Below are 14,398 nucleotides of genomic sequence, written 5' to 3' on the forward strand. Positions count from 1 at the left end.
CAGGCCAGAGCTGGGAAAGCTGCCTCCCTGTGAATCCAGACAAGAGTCCTGTGAATCCAGGCCAGAGCTTGGAATAGTCAAGCAGTGGAAGAGGAGCCATGGGGTTTAGAAATCAGACTCCAGCTAAGATGAAAGAAGATATCACTTGGATTCTCTACACTGACTTATGAGACTGTGACTTTTTGTGACCTGGGGCTGGATGGTGTTTGTACTTTCTGCTACCCCTTCAGGGATGACTGGCATAAGGATGATTGGAAGCCAGCCTTGGGTCAAGATGAAAGAAGGTTTTATTTGGGTACTGAGTATTTATTGAGGAGATTGTGACTTACTGAATGTTATGTTTTTTTTTTTAAGACTATGTGGTCCCCTTAGTAATCAATTGTTATGTTATATTTTTGTGAATGTTGTGCTTTAGTTTCTTGAATGTTTTCTTTTAGTTTATTGCTGAATAGAGAGTTCACTATACTATGCAATTAGGTCCTTAAAATTATTCACAGCAACAGTCCTCAAGAGACCTGCTCATGATTGACTTTACAACTCCCAACCCCCTCCACCATAATAAAAAGAAAAGAAAATTTTAAATTCCCATATCATTCATTGTCTTCTTTCCCTATTGAGTTTAATGGATTTCTACCCCAAAAAATTGCTTTTCATATATGTTCATTCAACTAAAACTGCTCTTTCCAAGCTTGCCAATTGTCTCTTTTTAGGTTGATATTTATTTTAACATTCTTATCTTTTTACATTTTGGGTTCAGAATTCTTTCTCTCCTTCCCACCCTTCTTGCATTCAGTGAAAAAGTAAACCATATGAGGTCAATTATGCATGTGAAATGAAGCAAAACACATTTCCCTGTTATCAATGGGATTTTTTTTTTGCCAAAAAATAATGAAGTGAGAAAATTGTGCTTCAATTTGTACTTGAAGTTCATCAGTTTTCTCTGGTGGGAGGGGGCATTTGTCATCATGAGTCCTTTGGTATTGTGTAAGATCATTGTGCTGATGAGAATAGCCAAGTCTCCCAGTTGATCATCATTACAACATTGCTGACTGTGCACAATCATCTTCTGATTCTTCTCACTTCACTTTGCATCAGTCCATCTAGGTCTTGACATGCTTTTCTGAAACCATCCCCTTGCCATTCCTTATAGCACAATAGTACTCCATTAAATCACATGCCACAGTGTGTTCAACCTTTCCCCATTTGATGGGTATTCCCTCGATTTCCAAGTCTTGGCCACCACAATAAGAACTGCTATCTGTTTTGTTGTACATTATGTCCTTTCCTTTTTTCTCTGATCTCTTTGAGATACAGGCCCTCCAACTGAGAATTTGGTTAAAAGGAGGCACACAAATTAGGTGATATGTATATATTGTTTCTTCCCTTTAAGCCAGCAGAAAACCTACATTGATTTTTTTTTTTGGGAGGTGAAATGAAAGGCACTTGCCTTTAAGTGATTTGCCCAAGGTCACACACCTAGTATAGTTTGTTAAGTGTCTGGAGCCACATTTGAATTCAGGTTCACCTTACTCCAGGGCTTGTGCTCTATTCACTGCACAACATAGCTGCCCTAGGGATCAAAAGTGTTGAAGGCTGCAGAAAGATCAAGGAGAATGAAGACTGAGAAGGTGACCTTTATAGTCTCAGAAAGAGAAAAGCATAGAGGGAGGGTAGGTGACAATGAGAAAAAGAATGAAAAGGTAGAGAAAGGGAGACCTCACTTTGGAGGGGCAGGGGATTCCACTGATGAATGTTCTTATGGGTAAAGGGAGACAAGGAATTCACACTGAGGGCTGGTTGATTTAGTGTCTGCAAAGTCTGCTTGTCTAGAAAGGAGCATGGAGCTGGAACCATGGGGCCAACCGGCACTGGGAGAATGAACACAGCAGGGACACAGGGATGGGATTTCCATGAAATGTAGATGAAAAAAAAATAACAAGAGAGAGTACAGGTCAGAAGCATGAGATGTTCCCTAGCATGGAAGCGCACTAGAATTAATACACATTATTCTGAAAGCAAGGCACAGAAGAAAAGGGGTCACCATAGAGTAAGTCCTACAAGGCAGTGCCAGAAGTGGAGCTTAGAACGGTTGCCTTGGAGCATTTGAACACTTGAGGCACACAGAGAACAAAGAGAGACCAGAGGATTGCAGGGGTCATGTATAGGTGATTGAGGGACTAGGTGAAACTGAATGAAAAGATGGATAATGAAGAGAGTGAAGGAAAGGGACACAAAATTGATGAAATTTTAAAAACCCAATGAACAGGACTAGCTGAAAGGGAAGAGAGGAAGGGGAAGCTAGATGCCTAATAGAAGAAAAGGGAGGGGAGGAAGTGACAGGAAGACATAAAAGCAGAAGAGGTGAGTAAATTTCTAGGGAATCTAGAATTCAAAGACTCATGTCACCTTCCAAATGGAACAGCAAAGGAACGTGCATATTTCTTTCCACCACATGGAACTTTTGGAGAAATTAACCATGGACGTGGCACGGAGATAATGCAAACAAATGCAAAAAGGCAGAAATTATCAATATATCCTTTCATTTCATAATGCAATGAAATTAGAGATCACAAACAAAGAATACTCCCCAAATAGGGACTTAACAATCATGTATTTCTTAATGAATGAGTCAAAGGATAAATAAAAGAAATGATGAATAACCTTTTAAAAGAAAATTATTATGATGAAGGAATTTAGGAAAACTTGGGAGATCCAGCTCAAGCAGTCCCCAGGGGAAAAACATATATTTATATTCATACATTAAGAGAACAGAAAGAAAAAAGAAAGATAAAATATGATTGATCAAATGAATATGCATTTTAACAAAATAGAAAATCAACAAATAAACCTAAAATGAGCAAAAAAAGAGAAGGTATTAAAATTAGAAAGGAAATACATACAATGGAAAAGAAAACATCATAGAAAGAATAAATCAAACTTAAAGGTGGGTTTTTTTTGAAAAGTCTAATAAAATTGACAATCCCTTAGCCAATCTGATTTAAAAATTAGGAGAGATATTATTTACCTTTCACAGGCACAGGTGGGAGATATATTCTTAGTCAAACAAGAGACAGAAGCAATTTTAAAAATAAAATAGAAAACTTTAATTATTTGAAACTGAAAAGCTTCTTCTGCATGGACAGCATAGTGCACCCAGTATAAGAAAAAAAGTGGTCAAATGGGAAAACCAAAAACCTTGCTAGGAAATTTCCGTGATAAGGTTTTGGTGTCCAAGACATATAAACAATTAATAAACTTAAGAATAATAGTCATTGGGTTGGCCAGGTGGCTCAGCAAGTAAGAGCACCGGCTCCAGTGTTGGGATGACCTGGGATCAAATCTGGGCTCAGATACTCAGCACCACACCCAGAAATAACTGGCTGTGTAACCTTGAGCAAGTTACTTAACCCCAATTGCTTTAAAAAAAAAAAAAGAATAATAGTAATTCCCCAATATATAAATGGTCAAAGGATAAGACAAAAGAATTCTCAAAAGAAAACTACAAGGTATTCACAACCACAGGAAAAAATGCTCCAAACCAGTAATGAGAGAAAGGTAAACAAAAGAGCCCTGAGGCCTGATCTCATACTCTTCCAAATTGCTGTGGTGGTCAAAATTGACCATTTTGGTACCTGTTTCTGCATAATGGTTCTATCTGGTTTCATTCCAAACTTTTTTGATTCTCTCTGGGATTGGTAGCTCAGGAGGAGAGGACACACACACACACACACACACACACACACAGCAAATTCCAGGTTATGTGTCTTCAGACATATTCAGAGGGGTGTGTGTGTGTGTGTGTGTGTGTGTGTGTGTGTGTGTGTGTAACTTCTGTGGAAGTCAAGGTGTGGGCCACACACAAGGGCAGGCTGTCCCTCTGGCTTGCAAGGGCCCTGACAATTCTTGCAACAAGATGAAAAGAGATCATATTTGTAAGGCTTGTGACACACAGTAGATACCTGTGACCAGCCCCAAACCACTCCTTATGCCTTTCTCCCCTTCCCATCCTCTTTGACCTAGGGACCATGGCCTCCTGGCTGCTCTGTGACCCAGACCCTCCATCTCTTGAGTCTGGGCCTTCCCAATGGCCTCTCTCATGCTTGAAGTATCTTTCTTCTCACCAGCACCTCCTGGCTCCCTTCCCATCTCACTTAAAATCTCACCTTCAGAAAACAAGCTTTCCCTGGTCCCCACACTCCCCCAGCCTTCCTTCTTGGGGGCCCCCATCCATACTGTACACAGCTTGTCTGGGACAGCAGCTGACAGGTGTCTACCCTATTAGACCAGGAGCTCCATGAGGGCAGGGAATACTTTTTCCCTCCTCTCTGACCCCTGAAGTTTTGAACAGAGGCTGGCACAGAAGAGCTGTTTTCTGAATGCTTGTGGACTAAACCTAAAGCCTGGTGAAGGGAAGGGATTCAGAGAGACCTGGGAAAACCTATGTGGTTTGTGTTATTTTGTCAGACAGAAAGTGAATTGAGATGATAGTGCTGGCAATGTGTGTAATCTTTGTTTTCCTAGAAGGAGAAATCATGAAAGGCTTGGGGTGGAGCAGTCCTCATCAAAGAGGAGTGGAGAGCTGCCTAAGTTTGAATCCAGGTAAGATTTGGGTGAATCCAGGTAAGAGCTGGGAGCAGTCAGCCTGTGGGGGAGGAGCTGAGGGGAGTGGAAGCTGTGGAGTGCTGAGAGTTTGGTTAGACATTGATGATGCCAAGGTCATCCATGGAATCTTGAGCCATCACCAGTTGTCTTGACTCTGCCCTGCCCCTGGACTGTGATGAGTCTGGAGGAGAGAGTGAGACCAATGACTTGGTACAACTCTGCCACCCTTTAATCCAATTAGGCATGAATACCAAGACATCACCCATGCCATTTTACCACTCTACCTATTTCAAAATCCTGAGGTCACAGGCAAGTGACAAAGCAGCAGCTGTGGACACACTGGGAGCTGGAGTCACAGCCCTGCACACAGGTGACCCAGACCACAGGGTCGTCTTCTCACTGGGCAGAACTGCAGTGGGATTCAGCAGCTCCTGGGCATCTGAGCAGTCTTTTAAGGACCAATCTGCTGATCTACTGCTAGGAGAAATGGCAGTGTCTTAAGAGAGGCAAGAGGTACAAATTTAGAGCCACTGCCCCAGATGTTCACTGGACCCTTTGTGCCTGTCTGTGATAGAGCCTTGTGAGCTCAGACACCAGGAACTTGGCCACAATGCAGGGAAGTTCTTTTGATCCTTCTGGGGAACCTAGGAAACCAGCCAGCCTGTTCATCCCAGGTCTCGTTGGTCTTTGTGTTTGTTTGCTTATTGTCTCACACATTAGATTGTGGGCTCCTTGAGGGAGTGTGGTTCTTGTGTTGTGTTGGCAAACACTTTTGACTTGTGTTTGGTTTCTCAGACTGAAGCTTTGATGCAGGATTTGCATTACTTTGTCAGACAGAAAGTGAATTGAGATGATAGTGCTGGCAATGCTTGTACATACGGTTGTAGCTCCCTTAACCTTTGTCTTACTTGGAACAGAAACTTTGAAGAGCAGTACCAGCGAGCTGAGGAGTGAAACAGGAGTGGAAAGCTGCCTACCCGTGAACGCAGGCAAGGACTGGGAGAGCTGCCTATAAGTGTGCTCTGCATTGACTTAGCACATTGTGGATTATTGTGACCTAGGGATGGATACTGTTTTTATTTTCTGCAACCACCACAGGATAATTGACTTAACATGATTGGAAGTCACTCTCTAATAAAGATGATAGAACAGATACTCTTTAATCATTGGATCCCAGTTTGTCACACCTTCAGGAGTTTATCATCCTTAAGGAGTAGGAGAAAGTGCAAACGCCAGCCACCCCTAGGAAACAGTAAGTTACACTATCTAATTGTTCTCATTGTAATTAGTGTCTAATTGTTCCCATATCATTCAGAAAAAAATGTTCTATGCCAGGGATTTAACCTTTCACTTGACTATGCAGGTAGCCAGATGACAAGCCTGTGTATTAATTCACCCAGTTGTTTAGGATATGGAATGACTACACATTCAGATTGAGAACAGCAAAATTTCACATACCTGCATTGTACTTTTACTATCTTTTATTGACCAGTTGTTCTAATTAGAGAATTCTGTCATAAAAGGAAAAAGCAGGGACATGCCAGATATGACAGGATAAAACATCCTTAGCTCTGTTTGAATTCAGGTAAGAGTCCCTTTAAATCCATCTCATAGCCAGATTCAGGAATCAGTAGGTGTAAAACATACCTTTTCAAAACAAGACAGTGGGGAAACTGAGTCAGGAGGGTCCCTTTTAGATTGAGGCTAAAATTGTCTTCTAGGCTTTTCCCAAAAGCAAACCTTCCCCTGTAGCAGGATTCCCTCTGAGCAGATTGTGGCATTTCTCTCAGATGCTGATTTCATGCAGACAACTCTATCTAAATTCAACCTGAAGACACAACTAGTTGTGGCCTCACTGGCTCTCACCTCAAATGGCAAGTCTCACCAATCACAGCTCAGGGCTTGATAGAATTGATTTTATTTGTATGGAGTTGCATTAAGCAATAAAGGTTTACCATGACATACATACATACATACACATATATAAAAGAGATTTCATTTCTCAATAAGCAAAGTTCGTTGTTTAGGAACTCCATAACCCAACAAGCTTTTAGTTTTCTCCTGAGGCTGTTGACCATGCCTACCAGATGGTTTCTAGGGGATCTGGCAATTTTACAATTAAGGAGAAATCAATAGGGACCCCAAAGAAGGGGCTGATCTGCTTGTCCACACTATGATATTCTTCTTCTAGACTGATGAAAACCACATACTTTAGGTGTGACAAGTGCCCTATTTTCAATACTAATTTTTCTTTTTCCTAGCCAGGATGTCTTTCAGGGTTCCGATATTTTATTTTTAGGATCCTAGTATATGGTAGCTGGCACATGTGGCCTCCAGTCACCCCCTATAGCCCTATATTGGAGTGACTTTGGCCCTCTTCCTAAGGGAGGGGAGTAGGGAGTGTCTACCCTGTCTACCTTTAGAGCTGCTGGGGGATCAACTTTAAGTTTTAACAGTATAACAATAATCCCAAAGAACTTATTTAAGAATCTAACAATTTGTATAAGTGAGTGCCAACTTCTTTTAGCTTTAAGACAGGATTAGCAGGACTTCACAAAATAACATGCCTGTTGTTTTTTTTTTCATTTTCCAAATGCTTTATTAACTTCTGATCTACATCATTCACTTCTGCCAGATTTTGGCTTACAAATTTTCTCCCCATTTTTCCCCTACCCACCGCCCCAAAACAGCAGTCCCACAGGATATCCCCTCCTCCAATCTGCTCTCTCCCATGTCTTCTCCCATACCCCCTTTGGCTTTTCCAGTAGGGCATGGTAGACCTCTATGTCCCAGTGCCTGTATATCTTATTTCCCAGTTACATGTAAAATAATATTAATAATAGTATATATATTTAAACATTTGACTTTAAAACTTTGAATTCCAGATTAATTCTCTTCCTCCCTTGTCACCCACCCTTACTGGGAAGATACGCAGTTCAGTATAGGCTGTCATGTGTGGCTAATGCAAAACATTAACATAGTAGATATATTGTAAAAGACTGACTATATTTCCCTCCCTCCTATCCCACCCCCCACTTGTTCTATTCTCTACTTTGATCCCATCCATTTTCCAAAGTGGGTGCTTCCAACTTCCCTCCCCCCAGCCTGCCCTCCCTTCCATCATCCCCCCTCTCATCCCCTTCCCTCCCTACTCTGCTGTAGGGTGAGCTACCCTATTTAGTGTGTATGTCATTCCCTCCCCGAGCCAAATTCAATGAGAATAAGGTTGACCCATTCCATTTTGCCTTCCTATTCTTCCCCTCCAATCTGCAAGCAGCAAATCCAGCAGCTTTCTTTTTTCAGTTCTCATCCCCTTGATTTCTTGGTCGCTATTGGCTCCATCCATCACCCTCTCCTGGATACTCTCTTTTTTCTAGGTTTTCCTGGCACTGCTCTTCCCTGGTTCTCTTTCAAACCTGCCTGACTCTTCCTTCTCAGTCAGCTTTGCTGGGGCTTCATGTCACATGCCCAAAGGATGGGTGTACCAAGAGCAGACCCTTGACCTTCTTCCTCTCCTGATCTCATCAGCTCCAATAGAGTTAATTTTCTCTATGCTTATCAATGTCAGACTTAGCCTCATGTAATGTTATTCCAGAATCCCAGTCTCCCATGACCAGTTAACTGCCTGTTGGATATCTCAATGTAGATGTCTCAAAGAGATCTGAAAGGTCTTTCCAGCTCCAGGCTCAAAGCTCAATCCATTGTGACAGTAAGCAATAATCATACAACACTCTTGCTATTCATGTGAGTTGTAGTCTCCCATCAATGCAGGTATGGGTACACTCAGAAATATAGCAGGCACAGGAGTGGGGAAACCCATACCCTTGGGCAACTCCCAGGTTTGTGCTGTTGGTTTGCATGGCTTTGGTTCCTTCAAGAATAATCTCTCCCACGTGAAGCTGCCTCCCTGCCAGGTTCTTCCCTTCTGGTGTTCACTGCTCTCCCCTCAGGCAATGAAGTAGTTACCAGTTTGTCTGTTTTAGTTCACAGCCACCTTTAACAGGGTACTGAGAAAAAGTGTTAGGCTTTCTTAGGGACAAACAGTTCCCTTAAGAAGGGAAACTGCCAGAATCACCCTGTGAGCAGACAGCAGGTGCTTCTGCTTTGTCTGATCATCTCTGAACATCTCTTCCCCTCCTCCTCCCCTTTCCCCCTTCCCCCTCCCCCCCCCTCCCCCCCCCCTCCTCTCCCCCTCTCCCTCCCCTTTCTCCTTCCCCTCTCCCTCCCTTTTCCCCTCCCCTCCCCATCCCTATCCCCCACCTCCTCCTCCTTCCCTCAGTCTCTTTCAGTCTCTCAGTTCCTTCTCATTCAGCATTCCTTTCTGTTGTACACACTCTTGCCCAACTAATTACCTTAAGCACAGACAGGATCTTGTGACTCTGCTCTTCATTCAACTGCACTGGTTTCCTATTGCCCCCAGAATCAAATATAAACTTCTCACATAAACTTTTTTTTTTTTTGCTTTTTGGAGGGGGAAAGCAGGGCAATTGTGGTAAGTGACTTGCCCAAGGTCATACAGCTAGTTTTTGTGTTAAATGTCTGGGGCCAAATTTGAACTCAGGTCCTCCTGACTCCAGGGCTGGTGCTCTATTCACTGCACCACCTAGCCGCCCCTTCTCACATGAACTTTTAAAGCCTTACCTGACCCTAAGCTAGCATTTCAGCCTCACTGGACAGGAGTCTTTCTCCAGCCAGACTGACCCGCCCTCTGCTAGTCACGTGGGAGACTTCCCCATGCTCCTTTGACCACCCCTCAAGCCTGGAATATGCTCCCTCCTAACATCCACCTCAGAGAATTCCTCTCCTCTGAGATCCAGCTCAGGTTCCATCTTCTGCATACAACCTCCCTTGAACTCCCAACTGCTACCTCCCAAAAAACCTTGCATTTAACTTGTTTGCATTTCTTCACTGGACATTTCTGTGGCGCACTACTATGTATACACTTATATCATTCTCCCCCCCCCCCCCCCCGGAATAACAATTGCTTGCTATTAGGTTGATCATTCTCTGTACTTGTATTTTCAGCACCAAGGATAGTGCCCGGACCCCAGCAGGAGATTGATGAAGACCTGTTGTTTGTGTGATTCCAACTGGATCAGCTGCTCCAGCCTTTCTCTGGCCCATCAGTCAGCCAACACCTTCTTTCCAATCAGGGAACACTGAGCAAAGCAGCTCGAGCATCCACTATCTCAAGCTGGAAGCCTTTGGTGCCTTCCGTCCTTGGCCTCTCATGACACTTCCTATGCTCAGCTTGCTCTCCAGTGCTCCTTCTGTCTGTCTGTCTGTCTAGGAGCCTTCTGATGGCTAGTGACTCGCCTTTACTGTATGAAGCAAACCGCAAGAAATCCCCTGTTCTGGCAGGTAGGAACCCAGGAGACTCTGCAGATCCCCTTATTGGATTTACATTTTCCAGTCTCATGCTGTGCGGCTGTCTCATGTGATGGCCCCAGATGGCCTGCAGCCATCCTTACCCAGGTCACTGCCTTTTCCTTCAAACAGCAACTCCGAGTACTTTCATCTAAGTGCATCAAGGGTTGGCTGTTTAGCTGATTCTTAGAACAAATAAAGTTTCTCATCTGAAAGACCCTTTTCTTCACACGTTGATTTTATGAGTTTTCCATAAACTATAGTGACCTTTGGCCTACTTGCTCTGGGGCCCTGTGTGTGATGGGCACAGGCTCCTTCACTATCAGGATCCTTCCTCACGACCTCAGGGAAGCCTAATGAGCTCATTAGGATCCCAGCCTCATTTCTCCTTCTCACCAACCAGTGGTATTTCTGTCTCCTCTGTAGAACTGATGTGGTATCAGGCCCCAGCTGTGACCATTCCTCCTGACTAAGAAGGGGAAAGAGAGAAGTGACATGACCCCCTTTTGGCCCCTGTATCCCCCAAATGTCTAGAACAACTCTCCATCTGAGAAGAGAAGCTCTTGTGGTGGCAGGGATTCACTAGGGGAAATTTGGGATGCCTTTTGGATGAAGGGCCTAGAGGAGATTTGCCTGGACTTCAGAGGGGGTTGCCTGTGGCACAGAAACTCCTAGAGAAGTTCCGGAGTGCCCTATGTAGAAGGTGACACCTAGAACCTTTTGTGCAGAGCCTGGTGGATGGCCTCATGGGCAGAGAGAATCTTCAAAGGGCTTTCGCCTGAGGTAGATTGGCTTCTTACTGGAGGGTAGGGGGTGACTCCTCTTCCACTCTAGGCCTTAAACTGTTTGAGAAGAGCCCCCTGTGGTCTGGAAATTGTAATGATTGAGGCTTCCCTCTGAAAATCAAGGCTTGATCCCCTCTTTCTTTTCCCATTTTCTTTTCTTTATTGTTTTGGGTTGGAGAAAGACTTTTGCAATCCACAAGGCCAGTGGGAGTCATTAGAACCCTATAAAGATGGTGTTTTGGTCCACCCTGTGTTTGGGAGTATGGAAGAATGTGAGTTACTTTATTGGATTCTGAATTGGGACACTAGACTTTCCTTAAGAGTCTTCAGAGCAGGGCACTGGGGAAGGCATTTGAGGTAGATAATGCAAACTTCTTCACTAAAGAGTGATCTAGAATTTGAGACTCTGTACTTTGTGGTTTTCTGGGGGCAGCAAATACCAAAGCAGATGGAGAATGAAAGGGGAGGATGCTGATTTACCAAATCCCCGCCCACTTCAAGTAAAAGATCAGATGCTCAGTGTCAGCCAGCCAATCAGTCATTTAGACTATGCACGTCAGGTCCTTCCAGTCACACCATCTGGCCAAGCTGACAGCTGCCTCAGTGCCCCTGAGCAAGTTGGAATCACCAACCATCTCCTCATCTTCCTCTTCCAACCCAACCTGGATGGATGCTCTCTCTGCCTCTCCTTCATGTCTTGGCTTTCCACTATTCCCTTAGCTAAGGTGGGCCTCTGTGTCTTCTTGGTAAGAAACTCCTTCCCGACCTTTACAAAAGATATGCAAGGGGCACAGGGTTCACGGCCAGTCTTGGTAATAGATTCCCAGACTACTGAGGACCAAGAGATTATGAGAACATGGATCCTGACACGTAGTAAGCATTGAATAATTGAATAATGCCAGTTGGCTGACAAAGTGGCATAATGGACAGAGGGCTGGTCTGAGAGTCAGGAAGACATGCCTCTGAAACATGCTAACTGTGTGACCTTGGGTGGGTCAAGTCTTAGTGCCCCAAGAAAGACTGAAAACAGTAATGCAGTACATATCAGTGGCCAATCTTCATCCATGAGAGATGTTTTCCACACTGGGAGTTCTTCATACTAGTGAAATCAATAGTCTGTTTATGTGTGTGCAAACATGTACAAACTTTATGTGTACAGGAGAATGATTAAACAATGGTCTCATAAAGTAAAAGGCCTTTGAAAGGCATAAGGACCTGGATCATGTAATGCCAGACTCCGACTCCAAGGGGCAATGCCTGCCAACAGAGAGAAGGCCAATCTGCCCCATTCAAACTGGGCTTTGGTTTTCTCTGCAATGCCAGTAACACTGGCACATGCCACATGGAGAATGCAGAACAAATGACCAACAGGAAGTACATGGCCAAGAACAGGAAGGACCTTGAAAGACAGCACCTTGAGAAACTTGAGAAAGCTGCCTGGCTGAGCTGATCTCCATCCTCGGGGACAAACTGAACTGGCCGATGGGATGGCTGAGCTGCTGCCGGTGACAGCTGAAGGATCATGGGAAATAGGAGAGGGACTGCCAGGCTGGAGAAGGGCAAGCGGGCCCTGACTCTCAGAACAATGAAGAAGACAGAGTCTGCAAGCAAGATGCCAGTGCCCTTGACTTCGATTCCTATGGCAAATCTGGAAGCTGTCATCCATGCACATCTGGAGAGGGAAGCGTTGCTTAGGAAGCCTGGATTTATGCAGAAAAGCTCATGCCAGGCTGAATTGAACAAGATCACAAGGAAAATGTCTTGTTTTCCTTTTTGACAGGAAGGCTAAGTTTGTGGCTGGGGGGAATGCTGTGGGTAGAGTTTACCTGGACAGCACATCTAACACTGCCCGTAGGAGAGATGTGGGTTGGGGGATGCAGGATGGGAGGGAGGGCTGGACTCAGAGGAGTTCCTGTGGTTCAATGTCCACAACTCAGGAGGTCTCCAGTGGAGTGTCTCAGGCACCTGTGCTACTTGACATTTTTATCGACTTGGATAAAAGCATAGGCTGAAGGGGTGGTGAGTGTGAGTCCCTTTATCAGAGACCTCATCTGGAGTTTTGTGTCCAGTTCCAGGCACCATGGGTTAAGAAGACCATCAATAGCCAAGAGTGTGTTCTGAAAAGGAATGGTGAAGGGCCATGTCTGTGCCACATGGGGCCTGGCTAAAGGAGCTGGCCATCTTTGGCCCGTAGCAAGAAGACAGTTGTGTTCAAGGATCTGAAGGTTCACCGGGTCCAGGAGAGATGAAACACATTGTTTGGCATCAGAGAGCAAACCCAGGAGCAGGGAGAGGAAACTGGAAGAAAGCCACTTTAGACTTGATTCCAAGAAAACAAAAAGCACCTCCTGACAATCAGACTTGTCCAGAAAGGAAACGGGCTGTCCCAGGAGGCCCCGCTCACTGGAGGTCTTCAGGAGAAGTCTGGATGACCCTTGGGGGACTGTGTGACAGCAAGCCTTGTTTGTCTGTAGGGCTGTTGAGTTCCTTTCCACCTCTCCAATCCCATGATTTGGGCTGCTGATGAAGGGTGCTTCCCACCTCCTAAGAGGCAATGGACAAACAGTGCAGAATGAGACCCCTTTCTGGACACAGCAAAGTATGTATCCATTTTGTTTACTTCTTTGTGATATGGGAGGGCTGCTTTATTTTGGAGGAGGGCAGAGGAGGGAGGTGGTCAGAAGGGGAATGAGGGGGAAGGGGAACCGGAGTGATAAAAATTCCCAAACCAAAAGAAAAAATTTGAAAGAAAAGATTTTCATTGAAGAATTTTTTTTTTAAAGCAATTGAGTTTAAGTAACTTGCTCAAGGTTACACGGCCAGGTGTTTCTGGGTGGGTGCCAAGTGTCTGAGCCCGGATTGGATCCCAGGTCATCCCAATTCCGGGGCTGGTGCTCTTACTTGCTGTGCTACCTAGCCACCCCAAGAATTTTTTACAATGAGCAAAAGAGGGGCAGCTAGGTTGTGCAGTGAGTGGAGTGCCTCTGGAGTCAGGAGGACCTGAGTTCAAATCGGCCTCAGACACTTAGCACTTACTAGCCCTGTGACCTTGGGCAAGTCACTTAACCCCAATGGCCCAGCCTTCCCCTCTCCAAAAAGCAAAAAAATAAAAATAAAAATAAAAGAGAAGTAAAAAGTGAACAGAAGAGAACGAAAGGACGTTTTGGAGACGCAGCCAAACAGGAGATCTTTGAAGCGAATGCGCTGAATTTATTATATAGATCTCATCATGAGCTTTGTTTTACCGTAAGTTGTGTCATTGGCTGTAATTTAAACATCTGGTACAGCTTCTCTCCCCCACCCTTTTTACATAACGTTCTTGGTTAAAACAATGAAGAGGAACATCTACTGTTCTAAGCAATCGCAGCTGGATCACAGCTTTGCCGATCCGCACAAAGGGGTACAAGGAATGTGTTTCAGAAATCAGGGAACATGAATGAAGTGCCCACTATGGGCTACACAAAGGCAAAAGACAGGCCCTGCCCTCAAGGAGCGTATAATCGAATGGGGGAGACAAGGGACAAACGCGCGAATCCAAAGCGAGCCACGGGCTGGAGCTCTCCGCAAGGCACACAATGTGCCGAATGTCATCTCTGATCCCCCGGGGAGGCTTGGGCTTCTCCCCAAGGGGCCTCTCATGCTCC

At 44.6% G+C, this 14,398-nt stretch overlaps 1 long non-coding RNA gene across 1 annotated transcript; it reads left to right on the plus strand.

Moving 5' to 3' along the window:
• The first annotated feature begins 4,516 nt into the window (after positions 1-4,516).
• Positions 4,517-10,184, plus strand: LOC138173587 (uncharacterized). Its single transcript, XR_011171444.1, has 3 exons — positions 4,517-4,599; positions 5,520-5,854; positions 9,628-10,184. It is a non-coding gene; the product is annotated as an uncharacterized lncRNA (long non-coding RNA).
• Positions 10,185-14,398: the final 4,214 nt, after the last annotated feature.

Source organism: Petaurus breviceps, unplaced genomic scaffold, assembly GCF_028583685.1.
Source record: "Petaurus breviceps papuanus isolate PSGF00001 unplaced genomic scaffold, PetGlider_PUasm1.0 609, whole genome shotgun sequence".
In the NCBI taxonomy this organism is placed as follows: Eukaryota; Metazoa; Chordata; class Mammalia; order Diprotodontia; family Petauridae; genus Petaurus; species Petaurus breviceps.